This window comes from Triticum aestivum, chromosome 2B (genome assembly GCF_018294505.1).
Source record: "Triticum aestivum cultivar Chinese Spring chromosome 2B, IWGSC CS RefSeq v2.1, whole genome shotgun sequence".
Taxonomy (NCBI): Eukaryota; Viridiplantae; Streptophyta; class Magnoliopsida; order Poales; family Poaceae; genus Triticum; species Triticum aestivum.
In genome coordinates this window covers 809,801,403-809,825,148 of record NC_057798.1, presented here as the reverse complement: position 1 = coordinate 809,825,148, position 23,746 = coordinate 809,801,403, and the positions used below count along the sequence as shown (strand labels likewise).

Below are 23,746 nucleotides of genomic sequence, written 5' to 3'. Positions count from 1 at the left end.
TGACGAGGCGTCTCCGGACGGAAAGAATCTTTAACAAGCAGAGCAGAGCAGAGGTGGATTCTTTTCTGGTGGCGATGGCGATGCGTCTCCGGTCTCACTAGCGAGAGCGCGAGAGTTTCGATCCGATTTCAGGACCTCCCTCCCCCAGATGCAACCTCCCCCAGCCAAGCAGCAAGCATGGAAAGCGACGCGTCACGCGTCAGAATTGATTATATTTTACCGAGACGCGCCGTCCAAACTAAAGCTTTCTTTTTCTGATCGATTACCGAGGAATTGAATTGGGTTATTTTACCGAGACGAGACGAGACGCGCCGTCCAAAATAAAGCAAGGAATGCAACCTCCCCCAGACGATCGCCGTTTTTTTTTAGGAAATGGATCGTCGTTGCTGACTGTGCACGCATAGGAAATGTTTCTCTTTTTTTGGCGAAAATTGTCATTGTATGTTTTGACCACGCACACGCGACAAAAGCATGAATGCGTGCAATTACCGACGCGTCATGCATGCATTCAAGTAATCGATTACTACCGAGGAGACGCGCCAGCCAAACAGTACTACTACTCCCCGTGATGCAATGCAACCTCCCCAGCAGCACAGCGTGATGGACGGATGGATTGACTCATTGAGAAACAATAATTATAATTACTACTACTCCATAAATACTACTCCTCTCCTCTACACCGCCTCCTTGTCATAGTTTTCGCCACTCAACCAATTTTGCACAATTTCTATGTGTGGGCTGGGCACACAGAAAAATAAATAGTGGATGTATAAAGTTACTGCTCCCTCCGTCCAAGTCCAAAGGAATGAATGTATTTTAGTTCTAAAAACGTCCATTTGTATCCATTTCTACGACAAGTATTTCCGGACGAACAAAAGGAATACATGGGTACAGTTCTGCTCCGAGCTAGCTAAATTGAATCAAAATACTGTGTCCTCAAAACAACAAGCGGAGAGGAGGCAACGGAGATCAATAGACTCTTCATCACCAACAAAGCCTCCAATTCAGATCAACAACAACAACAACATAAGTCTTCTTCTTCTTCTTCTTCTTCTTCTTCTTCTTCTTCTTCTTCTTCTTCTCTACCTTGAACCAGGATAACAACAATTTCACTACAGATCATAAAAGCAAAATTTCTACCAAAAGCAAGGCACAATGTTTGCCGAGGACAACTGATTTGCATTGAGTAGTACAAAACATGAAGACATAAATTCTATAAATATAGCCAAGTAGTTCATATCAGCAAGTTTAAGAATAAGTGTTACAGGAGATGTTGTATCTGCTCATAAACACAATGTGACAGCAGACAATTGGAAACGATGCTCTGGAAACATCGATATCTACGGTACCTTATAGATAATCAGTATTGATAACTCTACTTTCTCTTTCCAAGTTCTGAGGCAAAGCTAATGCAATTAGTAGTGGACAATACTTGACAGGCTTCATCAACCTGATGATAATACGAAAGATCTATAAATAATATTAGAATTAGCTCATGAACTTAGGCACTATACAAAATTCGGATAGATGGCATACTGATTGTTCTTCTATTAAGTTAAATAAAAGGCTGAAGATTGTTCTTGTAAGCTTATCAAAGAGGAAATAAGGTGGTCTGAATGCTATATCCTAAGAAGGAACGGTCAACTCTTATGGTACTCCCTCTGTCCCAAAACTGATTCTAGGGAGCTTAGCATCATTGAAGACAAGGAGTTCAATAGTTTATATCAACCAAAATGTGCATTTCATTTACAATTGAACACCCTGGATGCATTTATGCGAGTGTGGCAGATGACCTGAATCGCTAATGTCGGCTGCTGGTTGCTGGTTCAACTGGCAACCAGTCGATGTCCAAGTAGGCTGATGCTGTTCTAGTTGGAGATGGCATCTTCATCGTTGTATGGGCAGCAGTCTTCAGGTCTTAAATTTCATTAACTGTTGCAAAATAAAAAACCTACTGTCATTTCCAAAGGGAAACAAAAACCCACTAAACAAAAAAGAAAGTACTTTCAGCAAGAGAGTTGACATAGCCAGACACACGCGTACTGCTCATCAATTAAATATGAAAAGAACATTTAATGTGAATAAGCTGGTGTGGTATAGATCTGTTCACTGTTCATATCTATCTATACTTGAAAGTAAGTTCCGCGGATAGCATGGTACACTTTTTAGACTGAAATAATATAGCCATCAACGTTTTGCCAAATTCAGAAATCATTCCCTGAAACTACTTTCTCATGTAGGAAATAAAAATAGGGATAAGTTGAATACTAATTTATAACTAATGCTGAATTTAAAACAAATAAATACCTAGACAAAGTGGTGCTCCATCTGGCAAAGGTGCATAGACTATAAACTAAAAAAGTAAGAAAATACTTTCTGACGTCAAGGAGCATGAAGATATAAGTAATAGAACAGGTCAGGAAACACCACTGATAAAATTAGAAAAAACTATCAGAAGCCACAATCAGGATGCACGCAACAGCCGTCCACGAGCGCGACACACGTGGGGCAGCTGACGGCAAGAGAAAGCAGAGCTAAACATGATTGTTTGCCGTGATTTGCCCGTTGGGCCTTGCCATGAATATATACTGGACGATACTTGATCATCAAGATTACATCGAGATGTACGGGATCCCATTAGGATCAATCTACGATTACAATAACAATGGCTATCCTTAATTACATGATTCTCTAGGGTTTACATTGATTAACATGCAGCACTGCCATTAGCTCAGCCAGAAAAATGCTACTACTTCCATCAAAGATAGGAGGATACCTTAGAGAACAACAAAGCATTACATAGAACTAAGGCGCATATATGTGAAATATTTGTACTAAAGCCAAATTGCAGTTACTTTTTCTAATGATTGTTTGACTGCAGATATATGTTGATTTTATATACAAGCAGTATGGTATGCAGAAATAGATATACACAGCAATATCCCAGATGTAGAGTACTTGAATTCTATAATAATCAGGTATTATACCCCAGAACTAAAATTTCCAGAAAAAGTATACCCAAATTTGGTTTGGATTTGTGTATATATCATGGTGCCCTGGCTCCATGGAGCACCAATTCAATGTCCAATATATACTGTATCAGTAGCGTTCTCCCTTACTGTTTGAAAACAACAGCTTGAAGTTATGATGGAGACGTAGTTGTGAAATGAGCAGCAGGGAGAGTGTCCAAGAATCAAATGGAGCATCTGAATTACCTGGGTGCTCATTGAAACAAATTGTGCAGAGATTAGTTCTACAGGAGCCATCGCACTACCAGACTTGAGTATGGTTATCCTGCCATCAAAACCAAATGGTTACTACAGGAGCATAACACTATAGAACACTTAAATGACAAAAAATGGGCGGTGCCAAACTTCTAGAGAGTATACTACTTATACTTGGTAAATCTATAATGCATTTCTTTGGATTGAACAATAATATCATAATCGAACCAATTTTTCTGCTGGTTAGCCTATTTCAGATTGTAAGCACATAATTGGTAAATCTATAATGCATTTCTTTGGACGAAAACAACCTATACTTTGATCCTAAGGGTACAACATGAATTACTTCTAGATAACTGATGCAAAGTATCAGTAGTTAGTGATATTTATACACATGGTCTGCTTATTCCCGTTCTTTTTCATTCATACATAATGAAATTTCAGCTACAAAGTACAACAGATCCGAAGAAGAAAAATAAAAATGCCACGAAACTACATGAACCATCTTAACTAATATAGATATAAGCCAAAAAATAATAGATGTACTGACAATGTCTAAATTAGCAGGTCACACAGTATTCAAAAGGATAAATATATAGCAATAGATAAGGCAAAGCACCACTGATAAAACACCATTACAGTATAGCAACTAAAAAGAAGAGGAAAATGAAATCCTCAGGAAAGGAGAAGGTCATTACCACACCTAATTGATGGTCTGCAGCATGAGTTCCAAGTGGATCCGTGAGGGATACACGGATTGCATCAACCAAGCCGTCCTTCAAGACAGCAAATAAAATATATCATGGAAGAACCAGAGGCATCAAATCACATAAAAGACATGGCATCAGCTTTCAGTCCACAAGGAGGTCGAGATTGAGACGGAGACGGACCTGTAGGGCATTGCCAGTCATGACGGACCTATATGCCCAGCTCTCTTGAATAAACTTCTTGGAACATAGTGTTTCTGAAAAAGCCACATAGATTTCAAGAATGAGTACGCCTTGACATCAAACCAAGAACAATTAGAAAATAAATGTTCTCATACCACATTGGAGTGAATGGTCCTAGGTACATGACACATATTGAGCAAATCCAAAGAATTTTATAAAATTGACAGACAACCATCTGATTATATGGACGGAAAGAGTAATATACTGGTATCCACTCCCTTGCGTATTTACATATTGAGAATGTAGATATTGCAAGTCAGTATATCATCAGAAGATAGCAACAAAGAAAGTATTGGATAAGTGATGAGAAACCAATGACAAATGAATGATCCACTCTTACGGCCTCTCTTTCTCTTTCGACATTTCATGGTGACCTCCTATTTTGTCCCTCTCGAGCTGCAGGACACACACACATGCTAATCTTTATGTCAAGCTGCAAAGAAAGGGGGCGGCCAGCTGGGAGAAGGAGAAGGTGGCGGCGAGGACTGCAGCTGGATCCCAAATGAGCGGCTGGGCGAAGGAGGTGCCTAAAAGTAATAACAATTTAACTTGAGAAGGTGAAAATCAATTTTAATATACTAAATATAAATACATTGGTACCCAGGATCTAAAAGCAGAACACAAACCACTGTCTAGTCCCCCCAGCTCAACCACAAAAATAATGGGGGTGGGGGTGGGGGGTTGGGGGGTAACACGAATGCGCGGTGCAGCTCGTCCTCCCAACCAACAGCAAAAGCAGCCCAGGTTCCCCCAATTTCAACCACTGTAAATTGTAATTGGGGGAGGAAGAGCTAGCACGAATGCACACTGTTGCTGCCCCCAGTCAGTAGCAAGCATCCACCCTAGGCAGAGCTACTACCAATTACGCGCATTATCAATATAACTCAGAGGTAGTAGAGTTTTCTACTGAATGTATACATGTGTATAGTCACTCAGAGGTAGCAGAGTTTTGGAATTCGAAGCGTTTACAGAAGCTGAAACAGAACAATATCTGTGTTTACATCAGGCTTATGATATTATGGCATGCCTTTTCTTCTCTATCAGTCGCAATAAACCTTTGATGGTTGATACTAAGATAAAGCACATGTTCCATCAGAAAATACTCCCCTTATAGTTCAGTCCATCAAAAACAATATATTCCATTTCATGCTTTCTCAATTATTTTTGGTATCAATACAAATTGGATAAGAAGAATGTATGATAAAGGCTGGAAGATAACAATAACCTAAAAACAGAAGGTCCTCCAGAATCTAGAGTATTAACAGAGTAGCGCGATACAACTGATATGTAGAATTAGGCAGTAATATTAGTAGTGAAATAAGAATATGGTTATATCTCACATACAGAAAAATATATCAGAATCTGTTACGGGTGAACTGAAATATATCTGCAAACAGTTATATGATTTATCATTTCCATATCTGAAAAGAGGAGCTTACCCATCTTCTTCTTCCCAGCAACTCTGGAGGACTGCCAATCCAGCACCCTGCAAATGAACAGATCACATATCAAATTGAATCTGAAACGAATGAACATGACAGCGAAAAGGAAAATTCAGGTTGCGTCAGCTGTCGTGGTTCTAAGTCTGACAGTAGAATAGGGGGTAGGTAAGGAGAGGCGAGGTCCTAGCTATGGAGTAGTTGTGAAGATCGTGATGTACGAGTTCAGGCCCTTCTCGGAAGAAGTAACAGCCCTACGTCTCGGAGCCCTGAGGCGGTCGAGTGGATTATGAATATGGGTATTACAAGAGTGCGAACCCCCCTATCTGTGGAGGGGGGTGGCTTATATAGAGTGCGCCAAGACCCCTCCCAGCCCACATAATGGAGAGGTTAAAGTACATTAAGCCTGGGGCGTTACTGGTAACGCCCCTCATAAGTGCCTTAATTATCATTAAGTCTATTCAATAGCAAGCCGTTGCGCTACGGAGTGCCTTCTGACCTTCTGGTGGTCGAGTGAGTCTTCATGGTCGAGTGAGTCTTCCATGGTCGAGTCCTTCCAGACCAGTCGAGTGAGTCCCTCTCTGGTCGACTGGAAGATGACGTCTTCTAAGAATGTCCTAGGGTAGGACGTTTAGGTCAGGCCTATGACCCTACCCTAGGTACATGAATCCATCATTAGCCCCCGAATGGATTGAGGCTTGAGTGAAGGAGGAGTTGACATTGTTTCCGATTGTCTTTTGCATACTGGCTGAGTATTGTCTTGGATCAAGATCTTCTCCGTTGATGACAAGCGACTTTTCTTCAGTCGACTCGATCCATTCTTGTTCTTTAGTCGAGTGACCTTCTTTTACTTTGCCATTCCCGAGCGACGGATCGCAGGAAATCTCGCACTTGACAGACCGATCTGTCGCTCGCGGATCTCGCGGGATACGAAATTTGGGGAAGCGCGCGAAGCGGAACAGACTGCGGCGCTCGGATGGGACATAACAGGGACGCCTCGATCTCCGCGCCGCTTTTTCCGCCACGTATCGCGCAGTGCAACTGTTTCGGGATATGATTAGATTGTTCGGGTCCACCTGTCATCCACTCGGAAGGGATGCTATAAATGCGACTCGCGGGGGCTTCTGCACAGTACCCCGTTCTTCCCCCTCTGCTCTCTTCGTCTCCGCCCTCTGCAAGCGCTGCTGCTCCTGCTACTTCCTCTCCTGCGCATTCCGCCGGCGGCCATGGGCAAAGAGAAGACGGCGGTGCTGGAGCGTGCGAAGAAGGCGTCGGCGGCGGAGAAGGCGTCGGCGACCGAGAAGGCGAAGGGGAGATCTACCAGCCGCGGAGGCTCCTCGTCGAGATCCCACTTGCCGAAGGGCTGGGTCCAGGAAGATTGGATCCAGTCGACCATCAAGGAGAAGGATCTCCTCGATATGGCCAACGATGGGTTGATCCCCCACGGCGCCGCGAGGCTTCCTGGCCAAGAGTGGCAGCCTCAGCCAGAAGAGGGTGAGTGCGTGCTCCTGGCCACCCATGTCGACCGAGGATTTTCGCTGCCGCCGAGTGTTTTCTTTCGGGGTTTTCTGAATTTCTTCGGAGCCCAGCTCCATCATTTTACTCCAAACTCCATCTCGTATCTTGCTGCGTTTGTGTCCATGTGCGAGAACTTTTTGGGCTGCCGACCGCATTGGGGTTTGTTCAAGTACATCTTCACATGCCGCTCCCAGACTGTGAAGAAAGCAAGCCCTGGTGACGAGAAGACCCAAGTGGTTCAGATGTGCGGGGGCCTAGGGATCCAGTTGAGGAATAAGAGCACCTTCCCAGCTATGTCTTTTCCCGAGTCGGTCAGGGGCTGGCAGTCGACCTGGTTCTACTGCCAGAACGAGTCGACGCCAGGACAGTCGAGTGGTCTTCCTCCATTCACCATGAGTCGAGTGAACAGACCCTCCTCTCTGAAGGTGGTTCCAGAAGAGAGAGCCGATGTGAAGATGCTGATGGATCGCGTGGTACAGCTGGTTCGGGACGGTGTGACTGGCATGGATCTCTTGGAGGTTTTCCTTCGGAGGAGAATTCAGCCGCTTCAGTTTCGGAGTCACTGTATGTGGCTGTACTGCGGCACCGAGGACGATACTCGCGTCAACCCGGAGGCAGTCGACGACGCCATAGTGGAAAGGTGGATGGCCGCGATCACTGGGAACAAAGACAACCCTCGCGGATCCCGGAGGATTTCTCCACTTGACCACAATAGCGTTCCAGACAAGGTACATTTGCTCTGCTTTCCATTGTATATCTGTCGAATGTGTCTCTGTGATTTAGTCGATTGAGCTCTGTTTTGATATTTCCAGGCTCTTACCGAGCTATACTCAATGCCCAATGGCGCTCAGACTCCGACTGAGGAGGGGGAAGCCAGCGGGGGCGAGAGCCAGGAAGAGTGGGATTCAGACGCTGCAGAAGACGACGATGACGACGATGATGATGACGAGGATGATGACGACGAGGATGAGGAGGAAGAGGTTGTACCACCGCGCTCGGAAAGGCGGTCAAAACTTGTGCACGACCCTTCGACTGAGCGCGGTAAGGGAGTGGCGACTGCCTCGCAGTCGACCAAACGCCCTCGGACCGCTTCTCCGGTGCCGACCGAGAAGGCGCCGAAGCAGTCGAAAGTAGCTCCGTCGAGGACAACCAAGCCTCTGCCAAAAATGAAGGTGGCCATCCCCACCATCTCAGGGTAAACATACTGCTTGAGTCTTCTTGTACTATATAAGTTTTATCTCTGGTTGATATTTGAATCGGTCGACTGATTTTTTGGAACTTCAGCGCTGCGACTTCCGAAACCTCCGGCAAGGCCGAGGACCATGAGATGGAGGACGCCGCGACCTCAAATCCTGGTACTGTATCCTTAATTCTTGTTCTTAGTCGACTGACTCATAGTTTCTGACTTTGACTCTTTTCTGAAGCTCCAACCAATGACATTATCACTCTTCCCGATGACGATGATGAGGATGAGGAGCCATTGAAGACTAGGAGGAGCAGGAAGGCATCTACTGGCAAAGCAGCCCAAGATGTGACGGCGCCCGAGACCGTTGTGACGGAAGGAGAGGTCGGCACTCGACATACCGTGTCCTTCGCGGTGCCGCTGACGAGTGCTCGACCCACTTCGTCGAGTGCTAGGCAACCTTCGATCTTCGCCACGCACCACGTCCCGGAGGACCAGACCAATGCTGCTAAGGAGGCGATCCGTCAAGCAGGGATCATGATGGAGCAGGTGAAGATCGTTCGGGATGCGAGCCAAGCGGCTTACGACGCCAGCTCTGCCCTTCAGAGCAATGTTCAGGTCAGTCGACCACCGCCTGTTCTGTTAGGATATGCTATCAAAACTTTTCTTCTTTCTGGAATTCATAGCAGTCACCCACTGGGTGTGTTGGTAAAAACTCCGTATTAGCGGGGGCACGCTGAGTGCACCCGCTGGGTGTAGTCCCCAAGGCTAAGGTCGACTGCTGGCAGTCGGTCTTAGGCTTCATAAGTAAATATTGATCATCACTCGAATGAAATGAATGGGTTTCTGAGGCCAGTGGGGGCACGCTGAGTGCACCCACTGGGTGTAGTCCCCGAGACTGTGGTCGACTGCTGGCAGTTGATTACAGTCTGGAGAAGTTCTGGTCGAATGGTCGACTCTTTTTTTTTTTGCTGGTCGACTGGTCGACTCTGTCTTGAATAAGACCAGTGGGGGCACGCTGAGTGCACCCACTGGGTGTAGTCCCCGAGACTACGGTCGAATGCTTGCATTCGACTGTAGTCTTAGAAACGCATCATTTTTCTTTATTCACTCGGAAGTGGATCATCTCTGACATTTTGTCGATTGACTCTTCGTAGAAATCCTGCGATCTTGCGACGCGCTATACCGAACTGGAGCAGAAGCATATTCAGCTCGAGTTGGACTTGAAGCTAGTGCAGGAGAACTTGAGGAAGGCAAAGGAGGAGACCAAAGGTATGTTTGGTGAGACTTCGACGACTCTTTTCTCCCCTCATTTGTTTCAATCCTGACGTTGCTGTAATTTACAGGCAAGGTGAAGGAGGCCCAGAGGAAGAAGGAGCTTGAGCTGTCTGAGAAGATCAAGCTCGCTGATGAAAAGTTAACCTCAGTCACCAAGCTCGAACAGGACAACACCAATCTGAAGGCTGCTCTGGCCATTGCCACCAAGGATGTTGATCGATTGAAAGCTGACAAGACTACTCTGACTGAAAAGATCAACCAGATGACCGGGAAGAAGAATGACCTGGAAGGCTTCTTGGGTGGTCTTGCTAAAAAATTGTTCCTTATGCTCGAAGGTAATCTTCTTCACTCGACCAATTCTTCCAACTGTTATGTTCCCATTCGACTATTTTCTTGATTCGGGGTTTTGTCTTTGCAGAGTTCTGTCGCAACTTTGAAGAAGAAACCAGCCAGCTGGAGACGAACCTTGACCCCGTCAATTCTCCGGTGAATGATGAAACTGCCATGAACATCTTCCGACTGGAGTCCCGTGTTGCTGCCGTCGTGGATTATCTCGCAAGACTGAAGGTTGCTACATCCCGCATCGACTCGACGCTCTGGCCCGGGGAGACACTCCAAAATGACCTCGAGTCGTTGGTGACTCGACTGAACGCCGTCCCTGACCGAGTGCAAGAGTGGAAGAAGTCTTCGGCTCGGTGTGGCGCAGATGTCGCCCTGTGTCTGGCGTGAGTCCATTGCAAGGATGCCCGAGAAGATAAGCTAGCGGCTCTCCGAGTGGCCAACACCAAAAAACACGACTTCAGGTCCTTCATGGAAACTTTCATCGCTGCTGCTACACGGATTGCAGATGGTATTGACCTTGACGAGTTCGTTGCTCCATCCAGCCCTCTACAGGAGGGGTAAAAAACTTTCCTTGACTTTAAATTTGCCTCGGTATGCCGAGTGGAGTTGTAACCGATAAAACCTTAACAGGCTTAGTGCCTGAGCACTCTCGGTTCTTTTAGGTATCGACCTAAATTTGGATTGGATGTTTGGATATGATTGCTCTTGGCTTGAATTGCCCTTTGCAGGTTAACAGCGAGATGCCGACTGCCGTCGACTTATTCCTTAGGCGAGCACTGGGCTGCAGCTAAGCCTCCGAGTGAGAGGTTTGCTCTTCACTCGGTAGGATTTCTTATACCTTAGGCGAGCACTGGGCTGCAGCTAAGCCCCCGAGTGAGAGGTTTGCTCTTCACTCGGTAGGATTTCTTATACCTTAGGCGAGCACTGGGCTGCAGCTAAGCCCCCGAGTGAGAGGTTTGCTCTTCACTCGGTAGGATTTCTTATACCTTAGGCGAGCACTGGGCTGCAGCTAAGCCCCCGAGTGAGAGGTTTGCTCTTCACTCGGTAGGATTTCTTATACCTTAGGCGAGCACTGGGCTGCAGCTAAGCCCCCGAGTGAGAGGTTTGCTCTTCACTCGGTAGGATTTCCGTTGTATTTGTGGCGAAGCTCGGAGGAGAGGGTAGCAGTCGACCTGCACCTCGTCTTCCTTGCGAACGCACATCATACTTATGGTGTAGCTCGGAGGAGAGGGTCGCAATCGACCTGCACCTCGTCCTCCTTGCGGGTACATATTATACTTAGGCGAGTCCTTGGACTGCAGCTAAGCCTCCAAGTGGAAGTCTGGCTTACCACTAGGTAGGATTTTTAATAGCGTAGGCGAGCACTGGGCTGCAGCTAAGCCCCCGAGTGGAAGTCTGGCTTGCCACTCGGTAGGATTTCTTATATCTTAGGCGAGTACTGGACTGCAGCTAAGCCCCCGAGTGGAAGTCTGGCTTGCCACTCGGTAGGATTTCTTATATCTTAGGCGAGTACTGGACTGCAGCTAAGCCCCCGAGTGGAAGTCTGGCTTGCCACTCGGTAGGATTTCTTGGTTACTTAGGCGAAACGGATTCGCGGCTAAGCCTCCGAGTGGAAGTCTGGCTTACCACTCGGTAGGATTTGTACAAACTTAGGCGAAACGGATTCGCGACTAAGCCACCCGCTGGGGGGAAATTTTACTGGACAAAAATAAAAAGTGACAAAAATTATGAAGGAACTATGACACTATTATTTCGAAGCCCATGAACTACAGAAGTATTTTATTACAACTCTTCCGAGTGAAAAACTTTAAGTATAAAACGGGCGGAGCAGATCCGCGTTCCAAGCTCGGGGCTCTTCGATATTGTGTTCGACGTTATATAGACGATATGCCCCATTGCGGAGAACCTTTGTGACGATGAAGGGCCCTTCCCAGGAGGGGGCCAGCTTATGTTGTTTCTGCTGATCCACTCGAAGGACCAGATCCCCTTCCTGGAAAGCTCGACCTCTCACATTTCTGGCGTAAAGGCGACGCAAGTCTTGCTGGTAGATGGTCGAGCGGATCAGAGCCATCTCCCTCTCCTCTTCTAGGAGGTCGACTGCATCTTGACGCGCTTGCTCAGCTTCTGCTTCATTGTATAGTTCAATTCGAGGAGCATTGTGAAGGAGATCACTCGGAAGGACTGCTTCTGCTCCATAGACCAGGAAGAAGGGGGTTCTTCCGGTCGACCGATTAGGCGTGGTTCGCAAACCCCAAAGCACTGAAGGGAGTTCGTCAACCCAAGCTCCAGCCGCATGCTTGAGATCTCGCATCAGTCGGGGCTTCAGACCCTTGAGGATTAATCCGTTGGCTCGTTCTGCCTGTCCATTCGACTGTGGATGGGCGACTGAAGCGTAGTCGACTCGTGTGCCTTGGGCGTTGCAGAAATCCTTGAATTCTTCCGAGTCAAAATTCGACCCATTGTCCGTGATAATACTGTGCGGGACCCCATATCTGAACGTCAGCCCTCTGATGAAGGAAACAGTAGTACCGGCGTCAAGTTTTTTGATTGGTTTAGCTTCAATCCACTTGGTGAACTTGTCGACTGCTACCAGTACATGCGTGAAACCGCTCCGACCTGTTCGCAAGGGACCGATCATGTCCAACCCCCATACTGCGAAAGGCCAGACGAGTGGAATGGTCTTCAGGGCTGACACCGGTTTGTGTGACATATTGGAGTAGAACTGGCATCCTTCGCACTTGTCCACTATTTCTTTCGCCATCTCATTTGCCCTTGGCCAGTAAAATCCGGCTCGGTATGCTTTGGCTACAATGGTCCGAGAGGACGCATGGTGACCACAAGTCCCCGAGTGGATGTCATTGAGTATGACTCGACCTTCTTCTGGCGTTATGCATTTTTGTCCGACTCCCGTCGGGCTTTCTCTATACAACTTCCCATTGATAATGGTAAAGGCTTTGGATCGACGGACGATCTGCCGAGCCTCTTCCTCATCCTCTGGGAGTTCCTTTCTCAGAATATACGCGATGTATGGAATTGTCCAATCGGGAGTGACCACTAAAACTTCCATGACCAAGTCGACCACTGCCGGGACCTCAACCTCAGTCGAGTCTGTGGCACTCTTGGGTTGTGGAGCTTCCTCTGTGAAGGGATCTTCTTTGACTGACGGAGTGTGTATATGCTCCAAAAATACACCACTCGGAATGGCTTCTCTTTTGGAGCCTATCTTTGCCAGATCATCTGCTGCTTGATTTTTCAGTCGGGGGATGTGATGGAGTTCCAACCCCTCGAACTTCTTTTCCAGCTTCCTCACTGCATTGCAGTATCCAGTCATAGCTGGGCTTCTCACGTCCCACTCCTTCATCACTTGATTGACCACTAGATCTGAGTCGCCATAGACCATCAGGCGACGGACGCCGAGTGAGATGGCCATGCACAATCCATATAAGAGGGCCTCATACTCTGCCTCATTGTTGGAGGAGTCAAAGTGAATTTGGAGCACATACCTAAGCTTATCTCCTCTGGGGGAAACCAGAACAACCCCAGCACCAGAACCATTCAGCATCTTGGAGCCGTCAAAGAACATGGTCCAATGCTCCGAGTGAACTTCAGTCGGCTGCTGTTGTTCAATCCACTCGGCGAGGAAATCCGCTATAGCCTGGGACTTAATGGCTTTCTTTGCCTCGAATTTGATATCAAGGGGAAGAAGTTCAATCGCCCATTTCGCCACTCGACCGGTTGCGTCTCTGTTATGCAAGATCTCTGATAAAGGAGCGTCGCTGACGACTGTGATAGAATGATCAGAGAAATAGTGAGCAACCTTCTTCGTGGTCATATATATGCCATACACAAGCTTCTGATAATGAGGATATCTCTGCTTGGATGGAGTCAAGACTTCAGACAGATAATACACCGGGCGTTGAACTTTGAAGGTCTTTCCTTCCTCTTCCCTCTCGACCGTAAGCACGGTACTGACAACTTGTCCAGTGGCTGCGATGTAAAGCAACAGAGGCTCTTTGCTGATTGGAGCAGCAAGCACCGGCTGGGTGGAGAGCAGAGCTTTTAGCTCGGCAAACGCTGCATCAGCTTCAGGAGTCCACTCGAATTTGTCAGCCTTCTTCATCAGTCGGTAAAGAGGTAATGCCTTTTCACCGAGTCGTGAGATGAATCGACTTAAAGCGGCCAAGCATCCAGTAAGCTTCTGGACGTCGTGCACTCGCACAGGGCGTTTCATTCAGAGAATAGTGCCGATCTTTTCTGGGTTAGCGTCGATCCCTCGTTCGGAAACGAGAAAACTGAGTAATTTCCCACCAGGAACTCCGAATGTGCACTTTGACGGATTGAGCTTGATATCGTACCTTCTGAGGTTGGCAAATGTTTCGGCGAGGTCAGCAAGCAGGTCGGAACCTTTTCGCGACTTAACGACGATATCATCCATATACGCTTCCACATTCCGACTGATTTGAGTGAGAAGACACTTCTGAATCATTCGCATAAATGTGGCTCCGGCATTCTTGAGGCCGAATGGCATGGTGATATAGCAGAAGCACCCGAATGGAGTGATGAAAGCTGTTTTTATTTCATCGGGTCCATACAGACGGATCTGATGATACCCGGAATATGCATCTAGAAAAGATAATCTCTCACATCCCGCGGTCGAGTCAACAATTTGATCTATGCGGGGGAGAGGAAAATGATCCTTCGGGCAGGCCCGATTGATGTGCTTAAAATCAATGCACATGCGGAGTGAGTTGTCCTTCTTGGGAACCATGACGACGTTAGCAAGCCACTCGGAGTGATATATCTCACGGATGAATCCTGCTGCCAATAGTCGAGCCACTTCTTCACCAATAGCTTTTCTCTTCTGGACGGCGGACCGCCGAAGATGCTCTTTGACTGGTTTTGCGGACTTGTCGACTCGTAGGCGATGCTCAGCCAGTTCCCTGGGAACACCTGGCATGTCAGCTGGCTTCCATGCGAAAATGTCCCAGTTCTCACGGAGGAACTGGATGAGCGCTTCTTCCTATTTCGGGTCGAGTGTTGTGGAGATGTGGGTCGGGGCTGCATTGGGATCAGTCGGGTGAATATGGACTGGCTTCGTCTCACCAGACGACTGAAATGCAGACTCTGTGGCTGGCTTCTTGGATCGTAACAAATCACTCGGATCTGCGTTTTGCATGTATTCGTCGAATTCGACCGCTGTCACTTGGGAGTCGGCAATCTTCGAGCCCTTCTGAAAGCACTCTTCTGCCTTCTTCCGATCGCCGGTGACAGTGATCACTCCTTTGGGGCCTGGCATTTTCAGTTTCAGGTACACGTAGCATGGTCGAGCCATGAATCGTGCGTAGGCTGGCCTCCCCAAAATGGCGTGGTATGCGCTCTGAAAATCCACAACCTCAAAGGTCAACTTTTCCTTGCGAAAGTGCTTGGAATCACCAAAAACCACGTCCAGGGCGATTTGGCCGAGTGAATTGGCCTTCTTCCCTGGTATGACTCCATGGAAACTCATGTTGCTGGTGCTCAATCGGGACATCGGAATGCCCATCCCTTTCAATGTATCTGCATATAACAAATTCAGCCCACTACCACCATCCATCAACACTTTTGTCAGTCGAGTGCCTTCGACAACTGGATCGACCACCAACGCTTGCCGCCCAGGAGTGGCAATGTGAGTCGGGTGATCAGATTGGTCGAATGTGATGGGTGTCTGGGACCATTTCACATAACTTGGCTTTACTGGGGCAACCATGTTCACCTCCCGGTTGATAACTTTCAGTCGACTCTTGCTTTCCACATCTGCAAAGATCATCAGAGTGGAGTTGACATGCGGATATTCTTCCTCACTGTCCTCTTTGTCTCTGGCCTTGTCTGGCTCCTTCTCCTTGTCCTTAGACTGTTTTCCCTGAAACTGCTGGATTAGGAGTCGACACTGGCGAGTGGTGTGCTTTGGGTAAATGATGTTGCCCTCTTCATCCTTCTTCGTGTGAATATGGCATGGCATATCCATCACGTCATTGCCTTCTTTATCCTTTACTTTCTTTGGATTCCAGGATCCTTTCGGCTTCCCCTTGAACTTCCCCTGAGTCACGGCCAGGGCCTCTCCAGGAGCTGCTGGCTCGGCTTTCCGTTTCTGCTTCCGACTGGAATTTTCCTTCTCCGACTGACTTGGCTTGTATTTGCTGCTTCGGAGTCGGTCTTCTTCCTCGCCGTTGGCGTATTTGCTAGCAATCTCCATCATTCGACTCAGGGTCATGTCCCCGGTTCGACCAAATTTCAGACTCAATTCTCTGTTTTTGACGCCATCTTTGAAGGCGCAAACTGCCTGATGGTCGGATACGTTTTCCACAGTATGGTGCAAAGTAATCCACCTCTGAATGTACTCTCGGAGAGTTTCATTGGTTTTCTGCACGCAAACTTGCAGCTCTGTCAAACCAGCCGGTCGCTTGCAAGTCCCTTCAAAAGTCCTGACGAACACTCGGGACAAATCTTCCCAAGTATATATACTGCTTGGAGGTAACTGATTCAGCCATGCTCTGGCAGAACCTTCCAACATGAGGGGCAAATGCTTCATGGCCACCTCATCATTCCCACCCCCGATCTGAACAGCCACTCGGTAATCTTCAAGCCAAGTTTCAGGCTTGGATTCCCCAGTGAACTTGCTGACTCCTGTTGCCAATCTGAAATTGGGGGGAATTACTGCGGCTCTGATAGCCCTGCTAAAACATTCCGGACCAGAGATGTGCACTCGACTGCTGGTGGGTGCATCTCTCTCGGGTCCACCTCGATGAGCTCTGTTCCGGTCGACCAAGCCTTGCACGATAATGGATCGCGCGTCAAAGCCTGGTTCCCTGGGGTCGACTGCAACTCTTCGCCCCATACTGAACTGACGTCTATCATCTTGCCACCGAGGAGCGTATGACCCTTCCCTTGGAGGGGAAAGGGGCACTCGACGCCTGTCATCCCGGTCTCCATACTGCTCTCGCCGGTTGTCGCGCCCTTCTCGCCGCGGGGGCGATCTAGGGCTGTGAGCCGACTGAACAGTATTCGCAGCGACGGATCGACTGTGAATCCTGTTGCGCGACTGCGACACGGCTGAGTTCTGGTCTCCCGCTGCTCGGAGTAAATCTCTGATCTGCTGCAAGCCTCTCCCAGCTTCTGACTGGGACGGCTGGATAGACTCTGCTATACGAGTTGCAGCTGCTAAATTCTGAACTGGCGTGCGGTATACCTGAGTCGGTGGGAAGAGCCGACGTCGACTGGCTTCGGGGATTCGTTGCCGCGCACGCTCGTCGAGTGCTCGCTGAAGATTCTCCAAGCGAGCGCGTTCAGCCACATTGGCCAAACGTGCTTCCTCCAAGGCGCGAGCCTCAGGGGTTTCTCCGGCGATGGGAGTATGTAGGGCATCCATGTTCCTGCGGTGAAGCTCTTCTCTCTGCAGAGAGTCGAGTGTCTCGGGCTGGTACTCTTCGTGCTCTTGCACGGGATCTCCTCCTCCGGCGGCTCCACCGCCGTGAGCGAAGCCGGGAGGACTGCGAGGGCCGTCGACCATGAGGATCTCCGCTGCTGGATCACTGCTATCACACTCGGATGCAGTCTCTACGGAGCCAGTCGACAGATCGAACAGGCCGTAGAGAGATTCGTCGGGCTCGATGGCCGCGACCTGGGTGGTGGCTGTCTGGCGAGCCACCGCGTGTTTCACCCACCGCTGGAGTCTCGACCGACCAGAACGCTTGCGCTGGTGGGAGACTGGGCGGGCGACCGATAGGGGAGTCGACCGATACGGAGTCGACGGTTGCCGCAGCAAAACGCCGCGAACACATGCGCGAAAGTGCGTCGCCCCGCGGACGGGGAGCGCCTCGATGTCAAGTGGAGCCTCCTGGAGCCATGCGGAGTCGTCGGCGACAAAGGTGAGAGCACCGAGACGGATCTCGCGCCCTTCAACCAAAACTCCAGCAGTCATCATGATAAAGGTACTCGGAAGTACTGCAACTCCTCCACAAATCGCTAAAACACCTGCCCCAAGCTGGGCGCCAACTGTCGTGGTTCTAAGTCTGACAGTAGAATAGGGGGTAGGTAAGGAGAGGCGAGGTCCTAGCTATGGAGTAGTTGTGAAGATCGTGATGTACGAGTTCAGGCCCTTCTCGGAAGAAGTAACAGCCCTACGTCTCGGAGCCCTGAGGCGGTCGAGTGGATTATGAATATGGGTATTACAAGAGTGCGAACCCCCCTATCTGTGGAGGGGGTGGCTTATATAGAGTGCGCCAAGACCCCTCCCAGCCCACATAATGGAGAGGTTAAAGTACATTAAGCCTGGGGCGTTACTGGTAACGCCCCTCATAAGTGCCTTAATTATCATTAAGTCTATTCAATAGCAAGCCGTTGCGCTACGGAGTGCCTTCTGACCTTCTGGTGGTCGAGTGAGTCTTCATGGTCGAGTGAGTCTTCCATGGTCGAGTCCTTCCAGACCAGTCGAGTGAGTCCCTCTCTGGTCGACTGGAAGATGACGTCTTCTAAGAATGTCCTAGGGTAGGACGTTTAGGTCAGGCCTATGACCCTACCCTAGGTACATGAATCCATCATCAGCCATACCTCTTGATAGATGTCCGGCTGCTGTAAGAGGCAGCGCCCTTTGGATCTAGAGCCTAGCTGAAACAGGAAAACAGATTGAATCTCAGGTCAGAAGGTGAGCTGGAAAGAAGAAAATAAACACATTCCCGCAAAATCTGGGGCCACTTGCTCTGGTCCTCATGCATTGGTACTGATTTATCCACGCTATTCAACCTTTGCTCTTACCGGCTCCTATAACATTGTAGTCTATACAAGGATGGCGTAATAACCATACTACTAGCCATTTTACTATTACACGAGGCATTGGCAAAACCCAGAGAAGTAAATGAAAGCCTCAACTGCTGGCTGAATGCTTAATAGAACAATTTTCCTAGAGTGCAACTAGCATGGCTCATAGGAAAAACATTAATAGTCAGCCCCTGTTGACAATCACCACTGTCCAACTCATCATGATAAAATAAGGTAAATTCTAAATCTAAATTTAGATATTGACCATTTGAACTATTGGGTAACAATGGAAAGCCATACAGGGGTGGACTAAAACCGCCACTCTCTAGTCGTTTTCTACACGTGGCATCAGGCAACCCAGACACATAAATGAAAACCCGGTCTGGAGGCTGAACACTTAATTAACAGAACATTTCCCTGCAGTCAAACTAGCATGGCTCGTAGAAAAAATTAAGCATAAAATTAGCTGTGTTGCACGTGACATGGCCAACCCATACAAATAAATGAAAACCTCAACAGCAGGCTTAACACAGTGCAAGTAGCATGACTCATAAACATTAATCGTCAGCACCCTGTTGACAATGAACTATTTAGGAATCAATGGAAAGCCATACAGGGGTGAACTAAAACCGCCACTCACACGTGGCATCGGCCAGCCCAGACAAATAAGTGAAAACTTGAACAGGAGGCTGAATGCTTAATTAATAGAACATTTTCCTACAATCCAACTAGCCGTGTTCCACATGGCATCGACCAACCAAGACAAATAAATGAAAACCTCAACTGCAGGCTGAGCACCTAATTAATAGAACATTTTCTTATGGTGCAAGTATGGCCCATAGAAAAAACGAATTGACAGCTCCCAACAACAATCACCGCTCTTTAGCTCATCAATCGTTGTTGCATTGCAAGATAGATAAAGTAGATACTAAACCCTAAATCAAGATATTGGAGTATTTGGTAATAATGGAAAGCCATACAATGCATGTTCTATGTCAACCTGGTGGCACGTGCGGCGGCAATCGACTCACGCAAGCAACCCTTATAATGAAATAATAAATATGTAAAGGCAGTAACAAGTGCGAGGCGAAAGGTTATACCTCCTTATCCCCCTATTCCCCTCATCCTTGCAAGCACCTCAGTCGAGATCATCATACGAGCGACCGCTCGCATTCCCATCGTTTTTGTAGTCGCCATAGCCAGCAGCGTCCTGGTCACTGCTCTCCGCCTGCTGAGCTCAAAAAGCGGCCCTGAGAGGCCACGGCAACGAGATCCTGAACCTCCTCACCATGACCCTAGGCGAAGGGCCGCCACCCGGGGACGCAGGTGCCGCTACCGCAGCGGCAGCTGCCTGGCGCTGGTGGTCATAGATGGCGGCAGACAGGGAGGAGTTGTGGAGGTCAAGCCATGGCAGGATGCAGTCCTTGTGGAGGACGTGCTGGGCGCCCCCCATCGACGGCGACATCAGGGAGGGCGGCAACCGCAGCCTTGGCGGCCGGCAGGGTGCCGTAGCGGCTGGGGTCGTTCTCCGCGAGTTGCTGGATGAGCTGCTTGAGGCCGGATCCCATGAAGTAGTCGACGAGGCTGACCCCGCCGGCACCGAAGGTGACGAATCCGCTGGGGAAGGAGGAGCCCTCGAGGACGATCTGGATGGTGGCGCCGCCGGAGAGGAGGTCGCCGAGGTGGACGTCGAACTGGTTGCTGGGGTTGGAGGAGGCGGCGGCGGGGGGGGGTCGCGGAGGGGGAGGGCGGGCCGAGGAACCACCGCGAGGTCGCTGGGGTTGCGGAGGTCGAGGAAGCTGGAGAAGGGGAAGAAGGGAGACGGGTGGGGCTGGTGGTGAGGGATGGGGTTTGGGGGCTCCTCGTCGTCGAAGAGCTCCTCGACGAAGCCCCCGGCGCAGACCGGGCAGAAGACTTTGTCGTCGCGGGAGGCGGGGGCGGCGATGGTGATGGCGAGGTCGCACTGGTGGCAGTAGTAGCCCTGTTGTGGGAGAGCGACCGACAACGACATGGCGTCGGCGGTGCAGACGGAGGAAGGGGCGCCGTCGCGGGAGCGGGGGGTGGGAGGCGCCGGCGGCTGAGAAGCAAGCAGAAGGGGATTAGGGTTAGCTGGAGGGTAGACCGATGGGCTTTGCTGCGGTTTGTTTTGGTTAGTTGGGCCCGAAATTTTTGAACACGAGCACGCCATTGAACTGGAAATTTTCAGGGATCCCAAATAGAAAAACACAATGGCGTTCCGATGTTTCCATAACATCCACCTGCCGAGAAGGCATTTAGCGCGCAAAGACTTGCGGTAGTGGCTCGCGTTGCCGTCCTGCCTGGCGCACCACTGACCGGAGGTTTCATTTTGTCGTGGTTCCAACTCCATCCTCCCAGTGATTGATCCTAGCCAGTGTCAAACTTGTTTGACAAACACACAGTCAATTAGCAAGTGTTGCATAGTATCTTCCTGTTGTTTGCACAATGGGCATGCATCCTGATGGGGTAATCCACGTCGAGCAAGCCTGTCAGATGTTCAGCATCGATTTTTGAGTGCTGGCCAAGCAAAAAAAAGGGCATTGGAGGGGTGCCTTAGACTGCCAAGTGAATGAGGTCGTCGGGGATAACTGAAGTCCCATGTACCTAGCCGCATATGCTGAGCAGGCCGAGAAGTTACCATTCGCTTCCCAAGCCCACGTGACTGAATCTTCCACCCCATTCGTTAGTTGCCAGGCAAAGATTCGTGGCCACAAACGTATGAACTGGCCCAAAGCATGTTGGGTAATGTCAGGGCCAATGTCCCCTGCCCAATTGTCCTCCGCGAGCGCGTCTGCGACAAGTCTGCTTTTCTTGACTCTCCTCAGGATCCTTTCATAAATATATGGCGCAATCTCGCAAATCCGTAGACAGTTGATCCACCGATCCTCCCGAAACAGCATTGCTCTCCCATCACCGATCGTCGTACATGCAGACGCCTCACTAGGGCGCAAGATTCCAGCAGGGACATTGATCTGAAATTTCTTCAACGGTCTGTCTTTAACAACCTTTTGCAGCCATGGCAACGCGCTTGTAGCGCCTTGTTCAGCCAGTGAAGATTGGGGATTCCTAAGCCACCATCCCACTTCGTCGTGCAGACCACCTCCCAAGCTACCACCCCGTTTTCCACCTCGTGCTTCTTTTTTGCCACACCACAGAAAGCCTCTGCAAATCTTTACCAGGGCCGACAGGGTTTTGAAGGCAGTTCCAACGCTATCATAGAGTGGATGGGAATAGCGCATAGCACAGATTGGATAAGCAGGAGTCAGCCGTCTTTTGGTAGCATGGCCGCCTTCCAAAGCGGGAGACAATCGACAACTCGATCCACCAGACCTTGCATTTGCGTCGTTGTTTGTTTTCTGATCGTCAACGACATACCCAGGTATTTGCACAGAAACGGTGAAGTGGGGCAGCCCAAGGATGCCGAGACAACCTCCATCTCATCATGTGAGCATCTAACGGACATGGCCACGCACTTACTCATGTTCACCACCAGGTCCGAAGCCTGCCCAAACAGCCCCAAGATCGCTCCACACATGCTCGTCTCAGTCTCATTTGTTTTGAAGAACGCCACTACATCATCCGCAAACACGGACAACCTTTGTTTCAAGCCAGACCTCGCCAAAGGTGCCAACAACCCTCTTTTCGTAGCACCTGAAGGGGTTCTATACATAGGATGAAGATCATGACTAAGAGGGGGGCTCCTTGCCTTAGACCTTGACATGCTAGGTTTGGTTTTCTGGGAGCACCATTGACCATGACTCTCGTGGATGAGGTAGCCAGCAACCCAGAAATCCAAGAGATCCATCTTTCGCAAAAACCAAGCCTCCTTAGAACCTCCAAGACAAATGGCCACTGTAGTGAATCAAAAGCTTTGGTGATGTCCAGCTTAAACATGATTGTGGGTACTTTTAAGGTGTGCACCCGTCTCGCCATACATTGCACTAGCATGAAGTTGTCGTGTAGTGATCTACCTCCGACAAACGCGCTCTGATGATGCCCCACGAGTTTTGGTAAATCATCTGCAAGCCTCGACATAGGGGTCTTGTTGAAAATTTTGATTGGTTCACTAACAAGACTAATTGGCCGATAGTCCTTAATATCCACATCTCTGGCTTTCTTAGGCAGTAGCGAGACGATCGCTTTATTGATTGTTGCCATACCTCGGACATCTCCTCGGCGAGAATGCTCCAGTGCATTCATAAGGTCACCTTTGATGATGGGCCAACAAGTCGCATAGAATATGTATGTGAAGCCGTCAGCCCCTCGCGCCTTATCGAAGGGCATAGCTTTGATGGTCTTGAGCACCTCCTCTTCCGTGAACAGTTCTTCCAAATGCGTGAGGTAAAGGGTGGTAAGTCAAGCATGTCCAGATTAATCGAAGCTTCCCGGGCCGGGGCTGATCCAATTGATCCGCATAGTATCCGTCCACCACTTCGGCTATGTTATCTTGTCCCGTGTATATCCCACCATTGTGATGTAAAGAAGTGATAATGTTTTTTCTTTGTCTATGGCGTGCTTGCTTTTGGAAGTATGCAGTGTTCACATCCCCTTCCTTCAGACGAAACAAATGAGATCGCTGTCTCGCTAGCGTCCTCTCAAGTGAACAGATGCCCAACAGTTTTTCTTGAGTAGCTTGTGTAGCCCATGCTCTTGGTCCGAGAGAGTCCTGCTCTCTACCGCCACGTCGAGCCTACCAATAACTTCCATTGCGATGGAGAGTTGAAGGCGAATGTTGTCGATCCAACGATCACTCCAGCTTTGCAGGGCCTTGGCAGTGGCGTGTAACTTACTATCCAGGACTATAAAAGGGTTTTCTTGGGAAGATACGGATTGCCATGCCTGCTAGACCGTGTCCACGAATCCCTCAACCTTGGGCCAAAAACTTTCAAACTTGAAACGTCGGCCCATCTCTAGTTCTGCGTCAAGATCCACAAGAAGAGGACAATGATCCCATACCGCCGAGCCCAGAACCGTCAATAGGTTTTTGGGGGCGTATATCTT

General features: G+C 49.0%; 1 long non-coding RNA gene and 1 pseudogene across 1 annotated transcript; both read right to left on the bottom strand.

The window, feature by feature from the left end:
* Nucleotides 1-3,158: 3,158 nt before the first annotated feature.
* On the bottom strand, nt 3,159-4,293 carry LOC123042985 (uncharacterized). Its single transcript, XR_006418973.1, has 3 exons — nt 4,115-4,293; nt 3,923-4,000; nt 3,159-3,294 (listed from the first exon to the last, which is right to left on the bottom strand). It is a non-coding gene; the product is annotated as an uncharacterized lncRNA (long non-coding RNA).
* Nucleotides 4,294-19,865: 15,572 nt separating this feature from the next.
* The window catches only part of LOC123039760 (E3 ubiquitin-protein ligase RING1-like), a 5,124-nt pseudogene continuing 1,243 nt past the window's right edge, over nt 19,866-23,746 (bottom strand).